Here is a 14,457-nt window from a genome sequence, read left to right on the forward strand (position 1 = left end):
GATAGAATCTGGGGTTGTTTGTTTCCTACTTGTGAATTGAACTAATCTGAATTGAAGCCCTGTCTTATCTTACTACTCTGCAATCTCTTTTTTTTTTTATTTTTTTTACTTATTTTATGCTTTTGTTTTTCTTCTTTTATTTCCATTTTTAATGTTTTCCTTTTTGCTAAACTGCTTCTTGTAACATTTACGCAGCTGCTGGAAGTTTTTGTTAAATGAAATATTCTGTACGTGTTTAATTTGCTTGTGCCACCTATAAATAAAAATGTTTAAAAAATAATTGAAAAAAAAAAAAAAAAGGAGCACAGGCGTACAGGGAGCTCTCGATCCTGAGGGAGTCCTTGGTGACAGAGACAACCCCAAATATATTTTTATTTAATTTTGGCCTCACTCAGTTTAGCATTCCAATCTATTATTTATGTCTACTAGATAAAGGCCTTCCTAATGCACATCATTATGAACCCTGTTTCTCACGTAAAATGTCAATCCTGAGCTGGCCGATGAGGCAGGAGAGGTATGACTTGGGTCTAATGGTTCAGCACTCAAGCAATCAAATATTTGTCAGTCTTTAATACAGTTACTCTAATCACGTGGTGTCATTTATATCACAGGAAACCTCATCAGAGAAGAGAATATCAATCTTTCATTTGTTTTTAATTTTGTTGTTGCTATTTTCAAGTTCTTAAATAATATTGTATGAAATACAAAGCATTGAGTGTTTACTTAATTGTTCATTTTGTATGGTATTTTGATTTTAATTGTAATAGAGAAAAGTTTATTTAGTTTTGTTAAATTGTTTTCAAAGTAAATTTGTAAATTATTGCTCCGTTTAAATTTTACAATTTGTATTTAATTGTGTAACATGTGCTAATTAAACATTTTTAGAATACGATGTTGTTGAATGTATTATTTATATTATTTAAATATATCTTGTTTGTAATTTTCCAGGACGTATCCTAATTAGCATTTTGATAATTTATTATTTTTTTACAATGAATAATTTCATGTTATTGAAGAAAAGCATACAACTGTAGTTTTAATGTGAATATTTAATTGTGGAGTCATTTTATGGAAACTATTTTACATTCAAGATGTATAATTTTATAATTTAAAATTGTTGCTCTTATGCATTTGTTTTATTCCTGTATTTTTAACATTTCATTTGGTTGTTATATTTAATTCAATAAAATTAAACTGTAGTTTATTTGTTTTATAGTTATGAGTATCTAAAATGTTCCTAATTATACATCAATTGGTTTGTTATGATTGTAAAAAATAAATGTGAAATTCTTTCAGAATACATGATTTCATTCTATTGGGGTTCTGAAGGGAGTGGGAACAGTAATATATCCTCCCAAATTGCAACACTTTCCTCAATGTGGTTAAAATATGGATTGGGAATAGTAAAACTATAATTCACAGATAGTGAGAAAGAGGAACTGACCTTAAAGCATAACTCCTTTCAAATAAGTATTCACACAATCAAGGCCTAGTTTACTGATTTGGACTTATTATATCTTATTTTCAAATCCTGAAGGGTTCACAAATGTGGTTAAGATTAGAGTGGAAACATTAAACATAACCCCCAAAGTCCAACAGTTACTTAGATGTGACTACTTCTGCAGTGGGAATAAATAATGTAACCTGGGGCATCAACTTGGGGAATTATGTTATTTTGCATGATTGAACAACACTTTTTAACACCTTTCTTCTTACTAAAGAACAATAAATTACATGTAAACTACTTTGGTGAATTTTTGCAAAATGGCAAAAGCAATACATTGCTGTCCATGTCAAATGACCATGTGCAACAGGATCTGAAGCAAAACATAGCAATACACTTATTCCTCTCCAGACACAATGTGTCTGGCTGGGACTGTATGCATACAGCAAACTCTGGCCACACAGTTTGTCCAGATAGGGTATCTCCAAATCCTGCAGCATACAGGTAAATATATGGTGTATTTTTAATCATGTATATTTACTGCTTGGTGGAACTATGCACTTCATCATTTACCGTTTCTGACTATTGTTTTAGACATAAGTGTGGACTTACATGTCTCCACTTACTCAAATCAGGTAGAAGAGCCTCCCACAGATTTACAAGTGAAAAGGTTACTACTAGTAGCTTTGCATATATAGGTGTAGATCTCTACAATCATGGCAGAGAGCACCCTATGGAGAAATAGTTATGATTATTAATGTTTATTGGTCTTTACAAAATATGAAAAATACTTTAATGTATACTATAATGTAAAATAATTTCAAATATTTATTGTTATCCTAGAAAAATGTTTTAGTACAATAACTCATCAAACTGAAAGTCTATTATACAAATATTCAATTTAAATATGTTAATTTAGTTTCTAGATAATTAAAAATGTCGTATCCTCATTAACATTTGTATTTGTATTTATTAAGCAACACATTTTGTGGAATTTTATGTGTGAAATTTTAAAAAGGTTTACAAGTTTAATTTAAGTTTTTCAATTAAATATATTATTCCATTTCCAAATAATGAAATCAATTATTTAATAATTGCTAATACCATACATCATATATATATATATATATATATATATATATATATATATATATATATATATATATATATATATATATATATATATATATATATATATATATATATATATATATATATATACACAAATACACATATACACATTACACATTCACATACCAACACAATCACTCATACACATACATGAAAATTCCTATGGGATGTTTTATTTCCTTTCCTTCATTAATTTTCAAGGAGTGTGTTGCTGTACCTGTGAGTAGCTATGTGAGGTGCTTGACCTATTCCAAGCCTGGACTTGTGAGAGCACATTTACACCTTGTTACACCTGTGAGCCACAGGGTGGTCTTACCCAAAATGTTTTCCCTCAACCTCCTATTTTGCTGAAATCAATATTGTTGTATTTAGACACTGTGTACTTTACCACCATTGCTAAAGTGCTTGTGCTCTCTCCCTAAAAAATAGCAAAATTGGCTTACACCTTTTTGGCATATTTATTTTAGCTATAAATCCATAGTAAAGTGCCATCCTGTATAACCAGGGGCTGGACATTAATTGCTACTCGTTGCCCTGCAGCACCTATTGTGCCCCCCAATTAAGTTGTCCCTTAAAACAAGTTCTGCCACAGTCTGGATGCAGTTTCAAACTGCCAAACTGCCAGTTTGAATTGGCAGTGTATCCCCTTGCAAAGCCTTAAGCTCACTGTGTGTTGTATATAAGTCTGCCCTAAGGTAGGCCCTTAGTAGCCCATAGGACAAGGTGGATTTTAATTAACAGGTTGGACATGTACTTTTAGGTTTTACTTGTCCTGGTAGTTTAACACTCCTATATTTCTTTTTCACTACTTCCATAGGATAATATTGTGCATCTTCCAGGATGATAATGCATGGATATGCATGGTTGGTGCTTAAATCTTTGTAAGGTATGCCCCCCCTGTGAAGTGTTTATTGAGTGCTTACTAAATTGGATTAATGCAATACATACCTATTGGGTATTGTCTGTTGTACACATACATTGTATTTTTTGTTTAACCATCCTTGGTGGCAGTGGTAGGACTGCAATATTAGGTTACCATCCCTTGTGGCAGTGGTTGGACTAACACGGCTTGCGTTGTATTGGAAATGGTAAAAAACCCAAGAGAGCTGGCTTACACGTGGTGTGAGAAATCAGGACCTGATTGCAGTGTCCCCCCCAATTTTGCCTGCATTTGACAACTAGCTGCTGGTTTTCTGACTCTAACTGTGCCCTGGGCTCTGCTAACCATCCCTAGAGCCTGTGTTCTAAATGAAAGTACATAGTAATTGGGTATATTTACAAATGGTACTGACAGACCCTTGTAAGACCCTAGTATATAATTAGGGAAGGGGCACTCAAACTATCTATAAGTCCCTAGCATATAATTTGGCAGGGAGGTTTAGCGGCCCAGTAGATTTCCAGCACTCGAGTGTGCACTGCTGAGTTGCCAGCTGTCATTTTAAAAGCCAGCTCTGCCTTGCAGGCTGAATTTAATTTGCAATTATATGCAAATTCGACTTTGGAATTAAAGGTACTAATCTCCTTACTTTTACCTATGTCACCCCTAAGGTCTCCCCAGGGTACCTATAAGCAGGGAACTTGTAAATTGAGGGAGAAACTGCCAATTCCATTTTTCTCAATTGTAGCGAATGGCTCTCGGAGCAAACCTACATATATACTTCAAGGTATCTAATTAATAGAAAAGATAAATCCAACAACTTGCCACTGTTAGATTTATAGTAATTATTACAGAAAATAAGTAAATAAACATTCTTTCCTGTAAGCCAAAAATCCAGCTTTCCAGTTTCCGTTTCAGGATTGGCCAGCCATTCCCAGGCTGAATCAGAGATGCTTGATGAGGTGTGAAGTCTCATGTAAGAGTAGACAATGGATTTCTTGTTAGGGGGGAACTTTAGCTGCAGAAGTCAAAGGCAGGAAGAGGGTGGTGGAGCCAAACTGGTCTTCAAAGGGAAAATGACAGTTTGGGACCAGCACAGACTGACCCCCACGTCCTGCACCACCAGCAATACAGGAGACTCAGTAATTAGATTAGTCAGGTAGTTGGAAGGGCTGTGTTAGTGAAACGTAGCCACGCCAGTAGGTTGGATTACCCAGATTTAACCCCAAAGGATAGACTTTCTCCATGTTGGATTTTAAAAGAATAGTGCTTTCTGGAACACAAATATGCCACACTTTGGAGAAAGTGGGCATGTACAAGGGTGGCATCCTGAATCCCAGTTTCAGGGGTGCCCCTTTGCTTGATGCCCAGAAACTGTGAATAAATATGAGAGAGCTGCATAGCTCCTCATATGTGCTGTTTGAAAGTAAGAAGGGAAGAAGAACTGCACCTGCTGAACACTGGCAACTTGAAAGCTAAGGACTTTGTGTTGCTTCAGGAAGGATTAAGGAGTTGACGCCCTGCATACTACAGGTTTAAAGAGCTGGCCTGCATCCTCTCCACCAAGATGTCCCCATCCTGGAGTGTTTCATGTGGACTTTTAAGCAATTGGTCAGGTGTATTATGGGAATTGCAGTTCAGACATCTCAAGGATGATCTAGGAGACTCTAAACCCTGGGATTTGTGTTTTGGACACTTGTCAAAAAGCTTCAAAAGGTGATCAACTCGACATCAAGAATCAAGCCAGCTACCTTAAACCATGACCATCCCTGGATTTCTGGTTCATCCGGCTGGCAGCTCCGCAGCTTCAGTCTTCCAGCATTTCAACAAGACCTCGCAGAGAAGCAGTCTGATGATGTTGCATCGAAATCAGATTGCTGGAGGGCACCGCTCGACATCATGGAAAGAATCCTACAGAATAGTTTGTAAGTCCGAAGGAAGAATTTGGACAGAGGCCTCCCACTTAGTGTATCCAACCATGGCTTCATTGCAGTCAGCGTCAAGCTTTGACTTTGTCCCATTCCATAAAGATCTGATGCCCAGTGGCACTCAAGGTTTTTAAGCACTGGAAAGTATTTATGCTTTAAGAATTCAAATCTCTGGTTTCCTTCATTTGAATTTTGTCATTTTGGTGTCTGTTTGTTCTTAAAAATATATTCTATTTTTATAAACTAGAGTTGGATTTTATTGTGTGTGTGTGTCTTACTTATTCAATGTATTGGTGTTTTTAAATGCTTTATACATTGTTTCCTAAGTTACCCCTGCCTGCTCTTTGCCAGCTACCAAAGGTTGAAAATTAAAATAATGTATTGAGTCCTTGACTGACCCTCTTATTGTGTTTGTGGCCTTATTACTAGTGGTAAGCATCTACTTACTACTACTAATAAACCACTTTCTAACAAGCAATAATAAAGTCAAAACACAATAATAAGAAAAACCCTAACCAACTTAGACTAATAATCCACTTTCCAACATGTGGCTGGACCTGCTGCATGTGAACGTGTTTCAATGGTTACGTGTTTTGCGGCAGCTTTTTTGGAAAAGCGGCTATTCAAACCACTCACAAATGTGAGGCAGAGTTTGGCCTCATCAGTACTTATCTCACCTGTTCCTGACTAATTCAGCAATCTGGCTCCTGCAACGAGTGCTCTTTAGTGGCTCTCCTTGCAACATCTCTGAAAAAATAAGAGAATGAAGACAAGTTACTAAGGTTTGATGCAATCACACAGCCTGGCATGTTCCACCTTAAATCACTAGTGCTAACAACAGACTTAGGCATATTTAGAAGACAATAAAACAGAAAAGCCAAAAATTTTACATGTTGTTAGACCTGCCAGCCTTAGGTTGGTTCGCCGCCAAACTTTTTGCCTGCTTGCCTCCAATTTTGCTGATCTATGTTTGTTGATTTTAGGACTCTGGGTACTTTACCGCTACTGACAAGTGCTAAAGTACATGTGCTTTTTCTTTAAACATGGTTTAATTGACCTATCCACAACTGCAATATTTAATTCACTTTGAAAGTCCCTGGTAACGTGCACTATATGTGCCCAGCTCCTGTACATTAAATACTGCTAGTGGGCCTGCAGCACTGATTGTGTAAACCACACAAGTAGCCCTTTAAAACATGGCTTATGCCTGCCACTGCCGAGTCTGAGTGTGCAATGTAATCAGCCATGTCGACTTGGCATTTAAAACCCCTTGCCAAGCCTTAAACTCCCCTTTTGTTACATATATCACCCTGGGTCCTCGGGTACCGGCTTGCTGGCAGTCAGGAAATGTAAACGCTCCCGGATGGGGGGGGGGGACTTTCAGTGTGGTAGGGGCACAGTTTTGGAACAAGTTACCACAAATGATCAGACAGAGTGTCTCATTAATCGAATTTAGGAAAAGTCTGAAAACCTGGATATTCCCAAAGCTCTGATCTAGGCTCCATTCTCTCTCTTCACCAGCCAGCTGACCAAGTGTTTGATATCTAAAGCGCCAGGATACCCATAGGGTGGCAGTAGCGCTATATAAGCATAGATACAATACAATACAATACACTACAATACAATAAGGTAGGCCCTAGGTAGCCCATAGGGAAGGGTGTTATGCAATTAAAAGGTAGGACATGTACTTTTAAAGGTTACATGCACTGGTAGTTAAAAACTCCCAACTGTGTTTCTCACTACTGTGAGGCCTATCCCACCCAGAGGTTAAGACTGAGGAGTCCTTTTTAGATGTAATAGTTGTAATTCCCAATTGGAAGTAGGTAGAGTTGTCATGCTTAGTATCTATGTAATTGTAATGATAAATCCTCTTTAATGGTAAAGTTGAATCATTATCATTTTAAAAATGTCACTTTTAGTAAGATGGCATTTTTCTACATATAGCTCTTTATGCCTGCTGCCCGTCTCCAATACACATCTTGGATGGATGACAGCTGGGCCTTGTGTATTCCCTCTAGGCAGAAACACATAAACGGAGCTTAGGTTTGACAGATGGGCTATCCACATCCTGATGGGAGATCCTGGGCAGGATGGGAGGGAGGAGCTGGGCATATCCTCACACTTAATCCTGAATAGGCGGTTTCATGTCCCCACACAAAGATCTGTGTACCCCCCAGTAGTGATTCTGGAGCCAGAGCAGGAAGGGAGTATCTCTGTGCACTTCAAAGCCTCTTTTTATATTCTCCCATGCTTCGAAGGCACCTGTGATTATAAAACTGGGCTTCGTGCCCTACCAACTTAGTATAGTTCTGGATTTGTGGATTCTCAGCAAGGAAGGACTGCTGTGCTGTGCTGCCTCTGTACTGTCCTGCTGCTGTGGAGGAACTGCTTTTCTTCTTTGCTGATTTGCCTGCTGCCCTCCTTGCCTGGGTGAGAAGGACTGGATCTGTACCACTTGAACCAAGAGTGACTACAAGGGCTTTTCTGCTTGTCTCCTGTTTGAAGTCTCAGGGACACAAAGACTTCCAAATACTCCCCAAACAGCACCTATACTCTGCCATCTGAGAGTCTTGCCCTGGGAAGTGGTGGCAACCAAGTCCTGAATAGGCAGTTTCATGTCCCCACACAAAGATCTGCGTACCTCCCAGTAGTGATTCTGGAGCCAGAGCAGGAAGGGAGTATCTCTGTGCACTTCAAAGCCTCTTTTTATATTCTCCCGTGCTTCGAAGGCACCTGTGATTATAAAACTGGGCTTCGTGCCCTACCGAGCTTAGGTTTGACAGATGGGCTATCCACATCCTGATGGGAGATCCTGGGCAGGATGGGAGGGAGGAGCTGGGCATATCCTCACACTTAATCCTGAATAGGCGGTTTCATGTCCCCACACAAAGATCTGTGTACCCCCCAGTAGTGATTCTGGAGCCAGAGCAGGAAGGGAGTATCTCTGTGCACTTCAAAGCCTCTTTTTATATTCTCCCATGCTTCGAAGGCACCTGTGATTATAAAACTGGGCTTCGTGCCCTACCAACTTAGTATAGTTCTGGATTTGTGGATTCTCAGCAAGGAAGGACTGCTGTGCTGTGCTGCCTCTGTACTGTCCTGCTGCTGTGGAGGAACTGCTTTTCTTCTTTGCTGATTTGCCTGCTGCCCTCCTTGCCTGGGTGAGAAGGACTGGATCTGTACCACTTGAACCAAGAGTGACTACATGGGCTTTTCTGCTTGTCTCCTGTTTGAAGTCTCAGGGACACAAAGACTTCCAAATACTCCCCAAACAGCACCTATACTCTGCCATCTGAGAGTCTTGCCCTGGGAAGTGGTGGCAACCAAGTCCTGAATAGGCAGTTTCATGTCCCCACACAAAGATCTGCGTACCTCCCAGTAGTGATTCTGGAGCCAGAGCAGGAAGGGAGTATCTCTGTGCACTTCAAAGCCTCTTTTTATATTCTCCCATGCTTCGAAGGCACCTGTGATTATAAAACTGGGCTTCGTGCCCTACCGACTTAGTATAGTTCTGGATTTGTGGATTCTCAGCAAGGAAGGACTGCTGTGCTGTGCTGCCTCTGTACTGTCCTGCTGCTGTGGAGGAACTGCTTTTCTTCTTTGCTGATTTGCCTGCTGCCCTCCTTGCCTGGGTGAGAAGGACTGGATCTGTACCACTTGAACCAAGAGTGACTACAAGGGCTTTTCTGCTTGTCTCCTGTTTGAAGTCTCAGGGACTCAAAGACTTCCAAATACTCCCCAAACAGCACCTATACTCTGCCATCTGAGAGTCTTGCCCTGGGAAGTGGTGGCAACCAAGTCCTGAATAGGCAGTTTCATGTCCCCACACAAAGATCTGCGTACCTCCCAGTAGTGATTCTGGAGCCAGAGCAGGAAGGGAGGATCTCTGTGCACTTCAAAGCCTCTTTTTATATTCTCCTGTACTTCGAAGGCACCCGTGATTATAAAACTGGCTTTGTGCCCTAACGACTTAGTACAGTTCTGGATTTGTGGATTGCAAGGAAGGACTGCTGTGCTGTGCTGCCTCTCTACTGTCATGCTGCTGTGGAGGAACTGGTTTTCTTCTTTGCTGATTTGCCTGCTGCCCTCTTTGCCTGGGTGAGAAGTACTGAACCTGTACCACTTGAACTAAGAGTGACTACAAGGGCTTGTCTGCTTGCCTCCTGTTTGAAGTCTCAGGGACACAAAGACTTCCAAATACTCCACAAACAGCACCTATACTGTGCCATCTGAGAGTCTTGCCCTGCGAAGTGGTGGCAACCCAATCCTGGGCCCTTGGAAGTGGGTATAAAGTGCTGCAAGATACAAAATCCAGGCATCAACAATGGACTTGGCAGTCGGAACAGGTGCATCTCCTTCGACCAAGATGTATCGCTAGAATCCAGTACATTGCATTGCAAACTGCGTGGCTTATTGCCTCCATTTCCGATGCATCATACACTTGAGCAGCTTGATAACTACGCATCGCCTACACCCTGCGGCTCAACGACTATGCATTGTCTTGTTGCTTCTCGCATCACAGCTCTGTCTACAACTGAACTAAGGTACTTCGCAGCAGTTCAAACCTAGAACCCAGCCCGTACTCCATCACAGTTGGACTGAACTTTTGACTTTGTCATGGTCAAGTACAACCAGATAGCCAATCGGCCCTTTATGCTTTTAAGCACTATATTTCAAAGCATTATTTCAAAATTCATGACTCCTGCTCTATCTATTGGATTTTTGTTGTTTTGGTCTTGTTTTGTTAATTCAATTAAGCTCTATTCTAACCAGGTGTGGTACCTTTTTTGTGTGACATTTTCACAGTTTTACTGCTTGAAGTGTTGCACAAATACTTTACACATTGCCTCTCATGTTAGGCCTGATTGCCCTGTGCAAAGCTACCAGAGGGTGAGCACAGGTTAATTTAGAGTGTGTATCTGACTTACCCTGACTGGGATTGTGGTTCCTGCAGGGTGTATACCTGTGCCAACTAGAAAAACAATTTCTAACACATGTGTTGACATTTTACTAAAGGATATTAAGGACTAATTGGTATTAATACTAGTCATTGTTGCACGTGAATCATTGTTGCATGTGAATCCTTAACCCATAACCCAGTACAACAATAGGCTCGAAAACCAAGGAACTGTTTGTGGATATACCAAGGGCGGACAGCTCAACTTCTTATGTTTAACATTCTACTGCAATTCCAAGAGTATGAGCCCTCCATGAACATGAACACTTGAGAACGGGGTTCCTGTCACAATTGATTACAGTACAATTTTGGGTGAGAAACATTGAAGTGTATGCATTACTCGATGACATGTATATAAAAATAGAGAGCTAATTGTTCTTGTTTTTGGCAGATCCCCAGAGCTGTAAATCAACAACATTCTAGGTGGCAAAGTAGAGGAGAAGTGACCAGGTAAAGAAATCCGACTGCAGCATTTATTTTGTATTAATCCAACCGCCCCTTCCCTTCAGGTATTATCACTATCTGATACAACAACAGAGATGAGGATCACAGCTTTAGAGCCTGCACCTGTCCCAGCGTCCCATAATGTAATGTTCAACACAGTGAAGGTGCAAGTAGCTTGGAACACAATCCTCTATTTTCCATAAACGATAAAAAAGGAGGCAATGCCCCTAACATCTCAAGAAATTACACGCACAAAATAGCCCCGCACCCTTCAAATAGTATCAACACATATATTCGTCTCAATGTTGAGTTATATACAACACTTTTAGCAACATTCTCATTATAAATAATTCATAGTTGTTCAGTTGTTTTCCCAAGTGAAATCAATCAAGGAGATTGAAATTAAAAATTTGTTCTATATTCAATTCTTTATGAAAGGAATAGCCAATGCATTCGGTCCATTACCGGACTTCTTCAGGGCTATAGAAATATACAAAAATACTATTTACAAAAATGTAGACAAACATTTAAAAACAGATTAAAAGAAACCAGACTATATATAAGGATGCATATCCACAGTACTTCTTAAACAAATGTGTTTCGCTTTTGGGAAAACATGCCCACAATACAGTTTTATTAAAACACAATTGTTTAACCTGTATATTAGAGTATGAGGATTTTAGAGAATTTAAACTGTTTCATTAGAAATACATATGGCAAAATCAACGATAGAAATAGTCAACATAATTTCATAGAAGGCTGCTGTTCTTTCTGTGCAATAACAAAAGCCCATTCTATTTCTATCTTTTTATCCAGCTAAAATTATTTCTCAGCACCAAAGGACATACCTTGATTTCTTTTGGTTGTCCTAATTCATTGGTCTGTATATAAAGATTAGGAAGCCAGTCAATCTGTAAGCAGAGTAATGTCCATAATTACACAGCAGTAAGGTATATTGTTTTTAGACAAAAGAAAAAAGGCAGATACATTGCGCATACACTCGATTTACTCATTGAGATCGTCATGTTACGTTCTTATCAACCCCATTAAACACCAATATAACAGTGTATGAGTATTATCTAGTAATTTTGGGGCATTGCTAGGGTCAGCCTATTCAACCGAACTCACCTTAGTTCATAGTATTTATCATCATCATCACTAAATAAAAATCTAGAGTCAGCTTATTTAACCAAACTCGCCTTAGTTCATAGCATTTATCATCATCACTAAACTTACTTCAAAATTCACCTATGTGCTCCACCGGTGACCAGGTTCAAGAGGTAATGTCACAATAGCCACTAAAAGTATATCCTAAATAAATTAGAGAAAGGTAACATGTGTCAAGAGTCAAGCGGTCTTAAGCTCTCAATGTATATTCTTATGAAGTGCTACACAGTTATCTCTAGATGTTAACTCTATTGACATCACCTCTTACACCTAGACTGCCGGTGGAGCACATAGGTGAATTTTGAAGTAAGTTCAAACGTCTTAAAATAAAGTTGAGCCTATACACAAATTAGGTACTATGAAGCAATGATGTATCTGGTTCATCATATCCTTTGATTTGTTGATCTATGAACTAATTGTATTAGTGCTTAAAGAACACATTGGCTTTTTATTCAGTGATGATGATAAATGCTATGAACTAAGGCGCATATATTTCTATAGCCCTGAAGAAGTCCGGTAACGGACCAAACGCGTTGGCTATTCCTTTCATAAAGAATTGAAGAAAGAACACATTTTTAATTTCAACCTCCTTGAGTGACTTCACTTGGGAAAACAACTGAACTACTATGAATCATTTATATGAGAATATTGCTAAAAGTGTTGTATATAACTCAACATTGAGCTGAATATATGTGTTGATACTATTTGAAGGGTGCAGGGCAATTCTGTGCGTGTAATACAACCATCTGACACTGATGCTAGTGCTCAGGTGGTTAGGAGGTCCAGCGTAGCCCCATCGGAACCACCCGAAATTCAGGGGAGTGTCACCATTTAGAGCATGTTCAATTACATTTAATAAGTTCTAATTTTTGATTGGAAATAGGTCAATGTATGGGTTTGAAGTCTGAGAAATTGTATTTAAATATCCTCTTTAATCGTAAAGTCAGAGTTTGATTTACAATTTTGAAAATGCCATTTTAGAAAGGAATTTACCCCCCATAACTATTTGGTGCTTGCAGACAGTTCCTGGGCCACATGGCTAGGGGTAGTTGGCAATTGAACCATCAAAATGGGGTGTCCGATATGGGTCCAATAAAACAGACCTTTGCTAGATTGTCAATCTACCTATCACAGATACATTTACAAACAATTAAACTGACTGGAACTGCCTTGAAATTAAGTGGTTATCTCTTTAGCTCAACATAAATGTTGCCATCCAAAATGTGCATTGCACTGGATTGTGCAACACAATAATTCCTGTGTTCTAATTAAAGCCAATCCTGCCGAATATCCCATGAAAATTACTTTTGCTCCTTTCACATGGAGCCTGTGTGTTAGACCTGGCATAACTGGCGTGAGTCTCCCTTCCATTTTGACGGATTGCCTCTTCTGTTTTGATATGTTTTTGCTGGTTATATGCTTTGGGCACTGTGCCACTGCTATTCAGTGCCACAGTGCAAGTGCACCCTATGCTAAATTGGTTATTCCATGATTGGGTTATTTGATTTACCTGTCAGCCCCTAGTACAGTGCACCATGTGTTCCCAGGTATTGTAAATCAAATGCTGCTGGTGGGTTTGCAGCTCTCTTTGTGCCACCCACAGAAGCAGCTGGTAAAGTGTGTCTCAGGCCTGCCATTGCAAGGCCTGTGTGCAGTCTAGTACTGCCATGTCAACTTGGCAAATGCACCCACTTGCCAGTCCCTACACCTTCCCTTTGCTTCATATTAGACACCCCTATGGTAGGCCCAGGGGCAGGGCGCATTGTAAGTATAAGGTAGGACATGCTCTGGTGTGTGTAGCATGTCCTAATAGTGAACTACAGACATTTTCGTTTTTCACTATTCTACCTCTTCTCTATAGACTAGAATGGGCAGTTAGATTATTACATTCTTATAATCCTGACTGAATCAGGGAACATGGTAGAAATTCGAATTTAAAATGCCTGAACTCAGAATAATATAATACATATTTTAGTAAAGTTGGTTTAACATTCTATGCTTGAAAATACCACTTTTAGAAAGTAGGTGTTTTCTTGCCTAACTGTCCAGGCCTGCCTCTGCTAGGTTGTGTATTCCTTGTCTAGGTTTGTCAGTGACAGGGCTGGGGGCTTCCAGGAGACAGGCTGAATAGAGTATTCTGCATCTAGATGGGAGGGAGTAGTTGCACCTGGGACCTGAATAGGGCTGGGCCTTTCCTCTACAATGCTGGCTCCACCTCCGGGTGCTTGTCTGATGTCTCTGCCCTGCACGGCGAAAGGAGAGAAGGAATCTTGTCAACAAAGTGCTCCAGAGCTGTACCTTCCCTCCCCCTGTGCTGGCTCCACCTCCTGTGGGGCAGCTGTTGTCTCAGCCCTGCACAGTGAAAGGAAGAAGAGAGTCATGTAAACATAGTGCTCAGGAACTGGTTTGGACTAGGCAGAGGCCTCTCTGCCTTCAGACAACAAAGGTTTTTGGGGTATAAATATTGGGACCCTGATCCCAAGAAATTAGATCACTTTTGGAACAAGAA

Source organism: Lissotriton helveticus, chromosome 8 (assembly GCF_964261635.1).
Source record: "Lissotriton helveticus chromosome 8, aLisHel1.1, whole genome shotgun sequence".
Classification (NCBI taxonomy): Eukaryota; Metazoa; Chordata; class Amphibia; order Caudata; family Salamandridae; genus Lissotriton; species Lissotriton helveticus.